Source organism: Crocuta crocuta, unplaced genomic scaffold (assembly GCF_008692635.1).
Source record: "Crocuta crocuta isolate KB4526 unplaced genomic scaffold, BGI_CrCroc_1.0 scaffold790, whole genome shotgun sequence".
NCBI classification, from domain to species: Eukaryota; Metazoa; Chordata; class Mammalia; order Carnivora; family Hyaenidae; genus Crocuta; species Crocuta crocuta.
Window position 1 is genome coordinate 852,512 of NW_027531898.1, and position 15,512 is coordinate 868,023.

The 15,512-nt window shown below is 35.2% G+C and overlaps 1 pseudogene; it reads left to right on the forward strand.

Moving 5' to 3' along the window:
• Positions 1-8,896: 8,896 nt before the first annotated feature.
• On the forward strand, positions 8,897-9,817 carry LOC144239529 (rho GDP-dissociation inhibitor 1 pseudogene; annotated as a pseudogene).
• Positions 9,818-15,512: the final 5,695 nt, after the last annotated feature.

A 15,512-nucleotide genomic window follows, 5' to 3' on the forward strand; every position in this document is an offset into this window, starting at 1 on the left:
ATATAGTTACCGTCTGAGGTACTACATGTTATGCCTTAAGTCAACATATGAACTTTGAGGAGACACAATTTAGCCCCAAACAGGATTTTTTAAAGTGTATTTTAGATGTTAGGCAACTCAAATGGCTGCTCTTCAGGGAAAGTTACACATCCCAAGGGTCAGAGCAATAGAGTGAGAAGAGCAGTGACGTGCTGAGATTGGGCTTCAGAACTATGCTTCATTCCAAGTATGGGCACTAATTAGCAGATTCGTGTGGACTCATAATCATATTTTTAAAAAGTATAAGTAAATGCCACTAAGTTATTTGGAAAAAAAAGTTGGGGTGGGTTTCTTATTTGAGTATAGACCTTTGTGTCTACTGTCCATTTTGGGGCTCCTGGGTGGCTCAGTCAGTTATGCATCCAACTATTGATTTCAGCTCAGGTCATGGGATTCATGGGATTCAGGGTTCATGGGACAAGCCCCCAAAGGGCTCTGTGCTGACAGCACAGAACCTGCTTGGAAGTCTTTCTCTCTCTCTGCCCGTTTGCTTCTCTCTCTCTCTCCCAAAATAAATAAACTTAAAAAAATAAGATCTTAATAATTAGGGAAGTTACTTAAATGGCCTTTTTGGGACAGGCCATTTACACTACCCATAATACTGTAATTGTTTTCAAGATTTATTAATCTAATTTTTCCTAGTTTCCAAAGATTGGACAGCATGATCAGTGTTGCAATTTTTAAAACAAAAAGAATAAATACAAAGTAAAGTAATATTGCTTTCAGGCTTTTATATTTTTACTTAGGGTAATATTACTTAGATTTTTTTCATTCTTAGGTAATATTTATTTTTCTTTTTGAGCTATGTTTCACTTATTATCCCTTTGCTGAATTTAATGTTTTAAAAGTGTAACTGATTCAGTTCATGTTCAGACAGTGATCTCCATGGCCAAGGCAAAATGTCCCACCATATAATGTATGTCCAGTGGTCATTTTTAATTTCTTCCAAGATTTTATATGTTTTCAAATTTAACCACTCTATTAAACCTGTGGGTTTTCCTCTTTCATTTGCTTTTTCTGAGTGGGAAATGGCTTTCCAAATCTGTCCTATACATAAGTCACAAAAAGGATAGTTTTTTCTACATTCCTCCATCCTTCCTTCATTTCTCCCTCCCTTTCTCACCCTTTCTCTCTATTTCTTTCTTCCTTATTTTCAGTCTTTATACATTGTAACAGACAAATCAAGAGGCCTGTGAAATGTCAGGAAGCATATAAGAGAATATAGAAATTTGAGATCAGAAATTAGATATTAATATTATTATTTATTGAGATTACTAAAGAATTAAATAAGTATGGCATAGCTTTCTTCTTTTATTATAATCCTATCTGAAAGGAAACATTGGAAGGAAAATTCTTATAAATTCAATTCAATGAAATATTTTAGATACTTAGGAGTCAACATTAAATATTTTAGCAAATGATTTAAAATATACTTCACCTAAGGTAACCCTGGTTTTAAAGACTCTTTTGGGAAATTATAATAATGAACATACATTTTTTTCTCTCTCCTTGAGGGATTTCTTATTAGAGTTTAGGAAGTTAAATCTTAAACTGTAAGATAAAATATATCAAACTTTGTAGGATATTTGCTCTTAGAGATAATACATTATAAGTGACTTCCATATAGTGTGGTCTCTTCATGCAGTCCATATTCTCTTCTAAGTATTATATCATCTATTCAAAACAAAACAAAATGGAAATTACAGGGAAAGAAAAGAAATGTGTGTAGATATACATTTATATAACTCCCATTGAGACATAAAGATCTTAAATGCTAATTTTTTTGCTCATTTGGCATGTCTACAAAGTGCCTCATATATATGTTCGATCTTAATTGATTATTAAAGGATCCGTTGTCAGTCTGAAACTTTCCTGTTTGTACTCTGCCATTAATAATGGCTCTACTGTGTCCAACATTACACAGGTTTATAACTCAGAAAGGCTGACAGAAAAAATTCAGCTGAAGATACCATGAATCAATTCTACACACTTTCTTCTTTTTAGCCTAAAACAGAAAAAGGGGGGGAAAAGAAGAAAGAGAACCAAATGACAGTAGGAATTGAAGACATTTGTTTGTTTCTGAATTAGAGTAATTAATCCTATATTCCAAAAAAAAAAAAAAATAGAAAAACTTCTCTTGGCTTACCTAAGAAAGACTTCGTGCTTAATTACACAGCCTGATACAAGGCATATGGCTTTCCTGGGTCACTCTTATGTAAGCAGCGACTTAGGGAGCCAGCAGTCTTTCATGTTGTTACTCCATTGTTCCCTAGGGCTTCTAAGCCATACTGCTGGTGATTCCCTACTTCAGGGTGACTGGAGAGCCAAAGAGATCTGTTCGGCTCTTCAGAATATTTTAAGTGCCAGGCCTGAAAGTAATAAAATTCTTTCCCCAGAGTTTTCGTGGCAAGATATTAGTCACAGGGCCTACTTATTTGCAAGAGAATCTGACAAATGAAAAGCAGTACATCCTTCGGTACAGCCAGAATCTCTCCCAGTTTGGGCAAGTAAGAAAACAACAAAAGTGTATAATGGAGATGGAGGTTAAAAAAGATCAATAATCAGTATCGACTAAATGCTTTAATATATCAATAGAGGCAGAAGTTATTGGTTTTAGGGCTAGGAAGAATCTTACATTCAATGAAACCAAATTCTTTATTATATAAATGAGGAAATTGATGTCCATTCATTCATTTCTTATTTCTTCCATTTAGCATTCATTTGATTTGTGTATGTGAGTCTAGGCTTTTTGTTTATGTATTAGGAATGAGATAACATTTAAAGAAGTTCAGAGACTTTGAGGAATATCTTGAATTAACAAGGCACTAAAAGGTGTATGTACAGGGTGCTGTGGAGTATAACAGTAAGATATGAACAGTAAGAACACACACACACACACACACACCTCCATGTAAGAACACCACACTCTCCATGAATATTAGGATTTGAGATCTTGGAACTGAAAGTAACATGTTCATGAAGAGTCAGTAGGAAAACTCAGACCAACAAATTTGGATTGGGCAGGAGAGGAGGACATACAGGCAAAGGAAAACTCATTTTAAGGTATAAGTGAAGCTGGAATAATCAGAGAAAGTCAAATCTTTCACAAAGGCCACTCTGAGTCAGGTAAAGTGATTTAATTAAGCTCCAGAACTCAGTTTGTAAACTGAAATTCAGTGCTGGTCTCTAGAATTCCAACCCATTTCTCCTTCCTCTTTTGGAAAGACATATATATGTATATATATATATATGTATATATATATATATGTCTATATATATATGTCTATCTATCTATCTATCTATCTATCTATCTATCTATCATCTATCTATCGGTAGGTTAAAGGCTTCAACTGTGACACTGCTATATTTTCTGTGTTCCAGTTTTAACTGTGTAAATGAATTATTTGTTGACCCTTTATTTTGTCATCTAAAAAATTGGCATAGTAACAAGGATTTTCTCATGTTTGTCATGAGATATAAATGAAATAGCAACAAAAAGTCCCTTAAATAAGCTCTTGGTTTACAAGAAGCATTCAATAAATATTTGCATACATTAATATTACCACCTGTTTAAGTGTATAAGATATTAACTGTACACTATGAGGTTTTAGTGACTTGACTAATTCACTGATTCATTAATTCACTAAAACTCATTACGTGGATAGCCATAGCCACCATCATGTTACATTGAATTTTGTGGTTTATTGGTAAAAACAGCTTTGTTTGTTCAGTCCCACAGTTGCTCTGACAGTTTATCAAATGAGCAAAACATTGTAAAGCTATTGAGTACAAAGTACTGTATCTGCCATAAATATCATGAGATGGAACATTTCAAAAACATTTATTGAGATTTAGGAGTATAGAAGCAGTATCTTTTTCTTAGCAGTCATGAGTTAAGGGTATGTTAAAATCTATTATTTGGTTACACCAGGATCTCTTTATAGATTATGGCAAACAGGCTATTAAATGAGTCATGAGATGCAATTCTAGAAGTGAAACAGCAGTGGGACATCATCATTATATTACATTACAAGTTACAGTGAACTCATAAGAAGTGGAAATCTGTAGGGAGAAGATGGTCCATAGAGCCAGACAAATTCGATTTGAACTCTGTGCTATATGGGTTGTGTGCTCTTATGGTTGTTCCTTAGAGTTCTATACTAAATTTCACCATTTGAGGAATGGAACTAAAAATTCATTCCATGTGGTGTTTTTGTAGAAATCAAATGACCGATTTCTACATTTGTTCTAAGTATATATGTTTAACATTATGACATCTCTAAACTTAGAATCTGTCCTACCATAGGTAGCATGCCATAGTTTAATTGGTAATGTTTATTTTTCTTTCTTAGGGATACATGAATTAATGATTTTTCGTGCAATTGCTGGACATACTGAAGCAGAAAATATGCAGTTTACCCTAGTACTAAATGGTGGCATCAGTATTAGTTTCCTTTTTTTTTTTTTCCTGGTTTCTCTATGGCACAAATTATTCGGTCATATATAAACATCTCAAGTAGAGTACATGAGCATTCAGGAGAACTACCTAGATATGTAATACTAAGGATAAAATTTTAGAAAATTAAAAAATAGAAAATAGCGCAGATGTTTGGAGTTATATTATGGAGGACACAAAAAGTCAGTTTTTATTAGGTAATTATTTATATAAAGGAGATAGAAACAGATATCTCTTTGAGGGATGTAGCAGAAATGGTTCAGGTTAGCATGAAAAACTTTTGACCTTCTTAAGGAAGATTCGTACTGTGCTGCCATGAATGGACTTAATTTCTTTTCTCAGCTAGTGTGTGTGTGCGTGTGTGTGTGTTTGTGTGTGACACCATACATCTGTATGCCTAAAGCTTATTCCCCAACACCCTAGGTATTGTATTCCCCATGATTTTAAGAAAATTCTTGAAACTATAAAGTAATTGTACTGTAAGGGGGAAAGTCACCTTTTATTTAAAGTTAAAAGTAAAATCAGGGGTGCCTGGGTGGTTTAGTCAGTTAAGTATCCGACTCTTGATTTTGACTCAGATCAAAATCTCATGATTCATGAGATTAAGCCCTGTGTTGGGCTCTGTGCTGGCAGCATGGAGCCTGCTTAGGATTCTCTTTCTCTCCCTCTCCCTCTCTGCCTCTCCCTCTCAAAATAAATAAATAAATAAATAAATAAATAAATAAATAAATAAATAAATAAATAAAAAGTTACAACTAAATGCATACTATAGTGGCATTATTTTTCCAACTTTAAAGTGTTTTAACCAGAGAACATTTTATTTAAAGAAAATTTACTGAGAAATCTAATATTTAACACAGATGAAAACAGACCTACTCCAAAAAAGAGGTGGCATGATCCCATGTCACCTGTCTAGTCCTCCCTTACAATCTTTCTCCCACAAAGGACTCAGAGGGAGCTGGCTTCTTGGAACAGCCTGGACACAATTTGCAAACTACTTCCACAAAGTGTGGATGTGTGAAGTGTGACACTGCATGCTGTCCTGTAGAGGTGGGACTCTGTATTGGAATTTGGGAACAAAGTGAGCACCGTTCTAATATTTTATTCTTTTTTTATGATGATTTCATCTATTTCTAATTTCAATAAAGATTCAATTGCTGTATCCACTCAGAAAAAAGATAAGCTGTGAAAATGTTTTAGAATATTGTGCCAGTTAAAAAATTATTATTGATTACTCATTCACTATAAATATAGATATACTCTATTTTGATAATTCAGAAGAAAATATGTTGACTCCACAGCTCAATAACAAAATAAATAACAAAAGAACAAGAAAAATCATTCATTGTCAGACTATACTTTGATAAAGCTGATGACGCTAAAACTGTGCTCTTGAATTTAAGGACGGTATTAATTCTTTAAAGCTTTGAACGCAATAACCATTTTACACTGAATAGATACTGATACTCTCTCTAAAGTGTTAGCTACAAGTCCTCAATAGCCAGGAGACTTTAAAAAAAAATACTGCTTTATGTTAGTGATGAGATTTCTTTGTAAAATAATAACCAGTACACATTAAACCCTAATAGAAAATAAACCTCTTTCCTGGATTTTTATTTTGCATTTGTACATGCAGTGCTACACACAGTTAGTTCTTTTCCTTCTGTCTGCAGTTTGGGATTACTAACAGACTATCATTTTGTAACTTATCTTGTAGGTGTTTACTAACATTATTCAAAATCTACCTTTAATCATTATTCATTATTCAATATCTAATGTGTAAAATAACATATTTCTGCTAACAGTTCTTTTTAACACTAAGCATACAAATATCATAAAAGAAACTAAATTGATCATGTCGTAGAAACTACACTAGTGACAGAATAATGAAAGTTATTATAGTTTGTGTAATACATATGATCAACAATGTTTTATGAAAGTCAAATGTAAAGTACTGATTTTTTGAAAGTAGTGTTTGACCTATATTAAGCAATATGATGTGGTATACATATACAGATATAAGCATGAGTAAAAATATATAATAAGTGCATATAATTTAAAACCATATACTATTTGGAGATATTTTAAATTAGAAAATTAATTTCCTGTTACCTTCATATTTTAGAATAAAAACAATTTTTTTCCTTTTACTGAAACATATCTGAATAAACCTTGTATAACATTTGATTTGATTTCTTTATATGTTGTAACACAACTGTGGTTGTAGCATTAGCACTCTATCATAGCACACAATCATCATTTTTTAGTGAGAATCATTCAGAGCTAATGTCTAGCAAGTTTGGTAACGAGAATACAATACTATTGTCTATAGTCACTGTACTATACCTTAGATCTCCAGGATTAATCTACTACTTGAGAGTTTGTATCCTGAAACAACATTTCTCCTAGTCTTCCACCCCCAAGCTCCTGGAAACCATTTTGCTCTGTTTTTACAAGTTTGCCTTTTTGAGATTTCACACTTAACTGACACTATGCAGTATTTGCCTTTTTCTGTCAGATTTATCTCACTTAGCATAATATCCTCAGGATCATTCTGTGTTGTCACAAATGGAAGAATTTTCTTCATCTTTCTCATGACTCAATAATATTACAAACACACACACACACACACACACACACACACACACATTTTCTTTATCCATTCATACTTAGATAAACAGGTTGTTTCCATTTCTTGACTATTGTGAAAAATGCTGCAATAAATATAGGAGTGAGATATTCTTCAAGAGTGATTTCACTTCCTTCAGTTATATATCTAAAAGTGGGATTGCTGAATTATATGATTATATACATTATATAGGAAAAAATTAAAGGAATACCTTTAATTTTCTTCATTATAGTAAAAATAGATAAACATGTGCATGCATGTACATATATAGTGAAAGAAATACACTTTTTTTCTTTCTTTTATTCCTAATCTTAGATATTCTCAGATAATGATGATAAGTGGCTGTGGTTAATAGATTTAGTAATATGCTTCTATATTATATTAGTGAAAACTTATTTATAAAAATTATGTGGAATAAAAGTAACATCTTTATATTTAGTATTGTTAAATTGACTACCATTAAAATCAATAATTTAAGTATTTACATGCATATTTACACATACATGAATTAGGCAGAGACACAAGAGAAAGGCATTAACAATTTAGAAACAATAATTATGCATACACATACATATTCAACAAGCATTTTTAATGATTTCAGAGTTTATAAATATAGGAATTGTTTGGGGTTAGAAAAAAGGCACTGAAATAGAATATTACAAAAGTGGAAATATATGAGGAAGTATTTAGAGATTTCCCAAATTATAGGATATGATAAAGTTGCTTTCATCTCTTTATATGTGGTATTCATTAGCAATTTATATGTGGTATTCTCACATGTTAAGTATAGAAAAGATCTTTTTCCTTCTTTGTCCTCCTAACCACAAAACTTAAATATATGTTATATGAATGGTTTGATATGAACATGTGGTCCTGTATTCCCGGGGATTTTTTTTAACTTACTTCTCTTACTATTTGAAATCTCTTACAGAATTTAAAGCTAAACAATATTTATTGTAGAATGCATTGCTCTAAAATTAGATGAGAATTTTTCAGATGCTACAATGACAATTCTTTTATTTTTGGTAAAATGCTATGCTATGGAAAAAATCAACATAAAGTCAATATGAGTCAGTTCTAAATATTGTGTTACTTAGAGGCAATAGGTTCAAATACTATTGTCCTAAGATGAAGAGCAAGTCAGCTTTTTCTGCTGTTAAGATATTTATTATTGTCCCCACATGCTGTAAGTAAGCGATTCCTCTCTGATGCAATCACATTCTTGTGGAGAAGCTGACTTAAGGCACAACAGTCTTTGTTATACCTCATTTACTTCATGTAGCTAAAATAGTGTCAGTAGCAACTTCCTATTCTTGGAAGACATGTGAAGAGGTCATTAAAATGAATTATGCTGAATTATCCTGAAGAGGGCAGAGAAACCTTAAGGGTTGTATACTACCTACCTAAATCTTGACCCAGAATAACTACTTTATGTGTTTTCCAAGTAGCATCTATTGGACATGGGATTTGGGGCGGGGGGGGTGGGGAGAGTAAAAATGCACCACACTGATACCTAATGGTAGACTTCCAGCTTTCAGAAGTGCCAGAAAATACATTTCTGTTGTTAAGACACCCAGTCTATGATATTTTGTTATGGCAGCCTTAGCAGACTAAGACAAAATGTTTATATACCATACTAGACAAAAAGCAGAATAACTCAATAATTAAGACAATTACATGTTCAACTAAGAACTTACTAACTACTCCTGAAGGAAGAGAGCAGAATAGTGGCCAATGGAGACTCCAGTGTCCCAGATCAGCTAGAGGTGAGCATGGCAGAGCAGGAGCCCACAGCGAAGCAGTCAGTGCAAATTGCAGTTGAGAATGAGGATGAGCCCTGGGTCAATTATATGCCAGAGGCCCAGAAGAGCATTCAGGAGATCCAGGATCTGGACAAGGATGTAGCTATGTCTGCTGATTCCACCATCCCCAATGTTGTTGTGACCCGCCTGACCTTGGTGTGTACCCTGGCCTTAGATTCCCTGGACCTGGACATGGACCTGGACCAGGTGACCTGGAGAATTTCAATAAACAGTCCTTTGTGTGGAAGTAGGGCATTATTTCCATATGAACTGGGAAATTTTGTACAGCATGAAGTACATCCAGCACCCATAGAGGGAAGCCATCAGACTGACAAGACCAACTACCTGGTGGGAAACTATGGACCCAGGCAGAGGAGTACAAGTTCCGGATCTGTGGAGGAGGCACCCAAGGGTAAGCTGGCTTACAGCAGCTACAGCCTCAAGTCCTGCTTCACAGATGTTGACAAGACTGACCATCTGTTCTGGGAGTAGAATCTCGCCAACAAAAAGGAATGTAAAAATCGAGCCCTGGCCCCTGGCCCTGGAGGCAGGCAGACCTTTGGAAAGATGGATGGACCTTCTGATGTACCTTGTCTCTCCCACCACCACTCCCCATCCCTCACCCTCACCAAAGTGGAGATGGGTCTCCCCCTTGCCAGCCCCAGTCATCCCTCCTGGCCCTGTATGAAGCCCCAGCCCCCTTGGTGGTCTGGCTTTACTGCTTCTGCCTGTACTGGAGGAGCTTCAGGGGGAGAGGGAGACTTTTGCCCAGGCCCCAACCTCCTCTTCCATACCCCATTGGGTCCCCCCACTCATCCTAAGGCCCTGTTTTTTTTCCAAGGAAATCTCATGGGGTGCTCAGGCCTCTCTGGGCCTTTGAAGTTGCCTTGAATCCTGTTCTTTCTCTTTTTCTGGGGTAGGGGTGGGGAGGGGTGTATGATTCCAGGCCTCTCAGGGACCAGCCACCTGTGCCTGGTCTGTTCATCCATCGCTTCCCATAACCATCTAATAGAACTATTTTTAACTTTTAGAAGAACTTGGGGTGCCTGGGTGGCTCAGTAGGTTGGGCATTCAACTTCAACGCAGGTCATGATTTCATGGTTCTTGAGTTTAAGCCTCATATTGTGCTCTACTGTCAGCCCACAGTCCACTTCAGATCATCTGTCCCCTTGTCTGTCTGTACCTCCCCTGTTTGTACTCTCTCTCAAAAATAAATAAACATTAAAATAAAAGAAGAAACTCCATACTGTTTTCCAGAGTGATTGAGCCAGTTTGCAGTCCCACCAACAGTGTAAGAGGTTCTCTTTACTCTATATCCTCACCTATACTTGTTGCCTGTGCTGTTAATTTTAGCCCTTCTGACAGGTGTGAGATGATATCTCATTGTAGTTTTGATTTGTATTTCCCTGATGATGAGTGATGTTGAGCTGTTTTCATGTGTCTGTTAGCCATCTCTAAATCTTTTTCGGAAAAATATCTATTCATGTCTTCTACCCATTTTTAACTGGATAATTTGTCTTTGATAACTTTGAGTTCTTTCTACATTTTGGATAATAGTCCTTTATCAAACATGTCATTTTCTAATCTCTTTTCCCACTCTGTAGGTTGCCTTTTAGTTTTGTTCGTTGTTTCCTTTTCTGTGCAGAAGACTTTTATCTTGATGAAGTCCCAATAGTTTATATTTACTTTTGTTTCCATTGTCTTAGGGGACATATATAATAAGAAGTTTCTATAGGCTATGTCAAAGAGGTTGCTGCCTGTTTCTCCTCTAGGATTGTGATGGTCTCCTGTCTCACACATAGGTTTTTCAACCATTTTGAATTTAGGTTTGTGTATGCTATATGAAAGTGGTCCAGTTTCATTCTTCTGCCTGCTGCTTTCCAGTTTTCTTAGTACCATTTGTTGAAGAGACTTGTTCCACTGGATATTCTCTCCTGCTTTGTTGAAGATTTGTTAACCATATAGTTGTGTGTCCATTTCTTTTTTTTTAATTTCTTTTTTTTACTGTTTATGTTTGAGAGAGAGAGGGACAGAATGTGAGTGGGAGCAGAGAGTGTGGGGGACTCTGGATGCAGGTTTCAGGCTTTGAGCTGTCAGCACAGAGCCTGTGAGGGGTTGGAACTCTTGACCCATGAGATCATGATCTGAGCTGATGTCAGATGCTTAAGTGACTGAGCCACCCAGGAGTCCTGTTGTGGGTCCATTTCTAGGTTTTCTATCATGTTTTATTGATCTATGTTTTTGTGCTAGTACCATACTGTTTTGATCACTACAGCTTTGTAATAAAACTTGAAAGTCTGGAATTGTGATGCCTTGAGATCTGCTTTTCTTTTTCAAGATATTCCAGGTTGCTTTGGCTATTCCAAATACAATTTTTAGGATTGTTCTACCTTGTGAAAAGTGTTGGTGGTATTTTGATAGAGTTTTCACTGAATGTGTAGAGTGCTTTGGGTAACATATTTTAACAGTATGTGTTCTTCCAGTCCATGAGCATGGAATGTTTTTCCATTTCTTTGTGTCCTCTTCAATATATCTTTCATAAGTGTTCTTTGGTTTTCAGAGAACATCTTTTACCCCTTTGGTTAAGTTTATTCCTACGTATCTTATTATTTTTGGTATAATTATAAATGGAGTCGATTCATTGACTTCTCTTTCTGCTGCTTCATTATTTGTGTATAGCAACGGAACAGATTTCTCTATGTTGATTTTCTATCCTTGATTTTGTTGAATCCATGTATCAGTTTCTAGCAACTTTTTGGTGGTGTCTTGTGTTTTCTACCTAGAGTATCATGTTGTCTTCAAGTAGTGAAAGTTTGACTTCCTTGCTGATTTGAATGCCTTTTATTTCTTTTTGTTGTTTGATTGCTGAGGACAGGACTTCAAGTACTATGTCAAATAACAATGGTTGGAGTGGACATCCCTGTCTTATTCCTAACCATAGAAGGCAAATTCTCCATTTTCCCTCATCGAGGATGGTATTAGCTGTGTGATTTTCCTGTATGACCTTTAATATTTTGAAGCAAGTTCCCTCTGTCCCTACTTTGTTGAGAGTTTTTATCATGAATTAATGATGTACTCTGTAAATGCTTTTTCTGTATCTATTGAAGGGATCATATGGTTCTTATCATTCATTTTATTAATGTGGTATATCACATTGATTGATTTGCTAATATTGAACCATGCTTGCAGCCCAGGAATAAATCCCAGTTGATCATATAAATGGTTCTTTTAATGTACTGTTGGATTTGATTTGTTAGTATTTTGTTGAGAAGTTTTGCATCCATGCTCATCAGAGATATTGGTCTGTAGTTATCTTTTATAGTGGAGTCTTTTTCTATTTTTGGAATCAGGCTAATGTTGGCCTCTATGAATTTGGAAGTTTCCTTACATTTGTATCTTTTGGAATAGTTTGGAATGTATAGGTATTACCTCTTCTTTAAATATTTGGTAGAATTCCCTTGTGAAACCATCTGGCCCCAGACTTGTTAGTTGAGAGATTTTTGATTGCTGGTTGTATTTCTTTGCTGGTTATTGGTCTGTTCAAATTTTCTATTTCTTTCTGTTTCAGTTTGGTAGTTTATATGTTTCTAGGAATTTATCCATTTCTTCCAAACTATCCAGTTTGTTGGCATATAATTTTTCATAATATTCTCTTATAGTTGCTTACATTTCTGTGGTGTTGTTTGTTCTTTTTCCTCTCTCATTTGTTATTTTATTTATTTGGATCCTTTCTCTTTTCTTTATAAGTCTGGATGGGGGTTAATCAATGTTAGGGGGTTATTTTATTAATTTAGGGAGTTTTTTTTTTTTAAAGAATAAGCTTCTGGTTTCATTGATCTGTTCTGCTTTTAGTTTCTAATTTATTTGTTTGTTTCTATTCTAATGTTTATTATTTTCCTTCTCCTGCTGGATTTAGGTTTTGCTTTTGTTTTTTTCTTTTCCTAGCTCCTTTAGGTGTAAAACTATGTTATTTATTTGAGATTTTTCTTACTTCTTGAGGTAGGTCTGTTTCCCTGTATACTTTCCTCTATGACTGCTCTTACAATTTCCCAAGTTTTTGACCCTTGTGTTTTAGTTTTCATTTGTTTCCATGTATTTTTAAAAATTTCTTCTCTGATATCCTGGTTGACTCCTTCATTTTTAGCAGCATGTTATTTAATCCACATGTATTTGTGTTCTTTTCAAGTTTTTTTTTCTTGTAGTTGACTTCAAATTTCATAGCATTGTGTTCTGGAAATATGCATGGAATGATCTAAGTCATTTTGTACTGGTTAAGTCCAGATTTCTGACCTAGTATGTGGCCCATGCTGGGGAATGTCCTATCTGCAAAAAGAATGTGTATTCTGCTGCTTTAGGATGAAATATTCTGAACATATTTGTTAAGTTCATCTGGTCCAGCATGTCATTCAAGCCATTTTTTTTCTTGTTGAATTTCTGATTAGATGATCTGTCCATTGCTGTAAGTGGAATGTTAAAATCCCCATTTTTTTTGGTATTATTACCAATGAGTTCCTTTATAGTTGTTATTTATTATTTTATATGTTTGGTGCTTCATTTTGGGGCCATAAATATTTATAATTGTTATATCTTCTTATTGGATAGTCCACTTTATCTCAATATAATGCCCTTTTCATCTCTTGTTGTAGACTTTGGTTTAAAATCTAGTTTGTCTGACATAAGTATGGCCGCTCTGGCTTTCTTTTGACTTCAGTCTTCATGATATATATTTGTTCATCCTTTCCCTTTGAATGTGCAAGTGTTTTTAGGTCTAAAATGAGTCTTTTTGTAGTCAGCATATAGATGGATCTTGTTTTTTGTTTGTTTGTTTGTTTGTTTTATCTATTCTGACACCCTATGTCTTTGGATTGGAGTATTTAGTACATTTACATTCAAAATGATTTTGATAGATATATATTTTACTTCATTTTATTACTTATTTGTCATTGTTTCTGGAGTTTTTTTCTGTTCCTTTCTAGTGTTTGTCAGTTTTGGTCTTTCATTCCCACTCAGAGGTTAGCCATTAATAATTCTTACAAGGCTTGTTTAGTGGTTATGTACACCTTTAGATTTTGTTTAACTGAATAACCCTTTTTCTTTCCTTCTATTCTGAATGATGAACTTGCTGGAAAAAGTATTCTTGGCTGCAGATATCTCCCTTTGGACAAGTTGAATATATCATGCTACTCCTTTTTGGCCTACCAAGTTTCTGCAGAGAGAGCTGCAACTAGCCTTATGGGTCTTCCCTTGTAAGTTAGGGACTTCTCTTGTCTTGCTACTTGTGTGTGTGTGTATGTGTGTGTATGTGTGTGTGTGTGTTTTCTTTATCAGTATATTTTGCAAATTTAACTACAATATGTCTTGTAGTTGTATAGTCTGCTTTTGTTGATTTTGATGGGGTTCTCTGTGCCTCATGGATTTTATACCTGTTTCCTCCCCTACGTTAGGGAAGTTTTCATCTATTATTTCCTCAGATAAACCTTCTACCCTCTTTCTCTTCTTGTAGGATTCCAACAGTACAAATATGTTGTATATTCATGAGTCACTGAGCAACTTAAGTCTACTCTCATGATCTATATTCTTTCTTGTTTTTGTTCAGCTTCATTATTTTCCATTATTCTATCTTCTGTATCACTTATTTGTTCCTCTGCTTCTTTCATCCCTTTGATAATTATATTCAGTCAGTTTTGAATCTCAGTTATTGCATTTTTCATTCATGACTTTTTATAAACTCTTTTATCTCTGTGGTGAGGGTCTCCCTGATGTCTTCCTTGATTTTCTCAAGCTCAGTGAGTATCCTTGATTGTTGCTTTAAATTTTCCAGCAGATGCATTACTTTTATATGTTTTGATTAGATCTTTGGCTGTGACCTTTTCTTGTTCTTTCTTTTGGGATAAATTGTTCCATCTTGGCATTCTGTCTAAGCCTCTTCTTCTCTGTGTTAGAAAAGCCTGTTATGTTTTCTGCTCCTAAGAGTAATGGCTTTGTGAAGAAGAGGTCATATATTGTCCAGGGCCTGGCACTTCAGGGAGTGTCTCTGGTATGTTCTATGTACAGTTTGCTGCTGTGTTTTAACTATTCTGTCTCTAAGACCAGTCATCTGCAGCATCTCTCCTTGCCTGAAATGGGCAGTTTTTGGACCTTGGCCAGAGTGTGGAAATTTTTAACTAGGTGTGCTCTGGTCTGCTTGTTAAATGAGACCTGATGCTACTTCCAATAGAAATAAAAACTTGCAGAACTCTCTGGTCAATAGATGTGGTGTGTATGGGGGTTTGTGCTGATTTTCTGATGTAGGGCCCCACTGTGCTGGTCCTTAGGCACATTTGCCCAAGAAAAGCAATACCAGTAGAACTCAGGGGGGGCAGGACTTGTTGTAAGCAGGTTAGGCAACCAGTGTTGGCACTGTAGTGTTTATTGAAGTTGGTTTATGCCAAGAGACTGGGGAGGGAAATGGTGCCAGCCAGCTCCTTTGTCCCTGAAGAGGGGTCTTCATGCTTGCTACTCTCAGGGAAGCACTCTCAGAAGAGTGAATAATTACCCCCTTGTGTGTCCCAGACATTTTTCAGATCACTGTCTGCATGCCATCTGC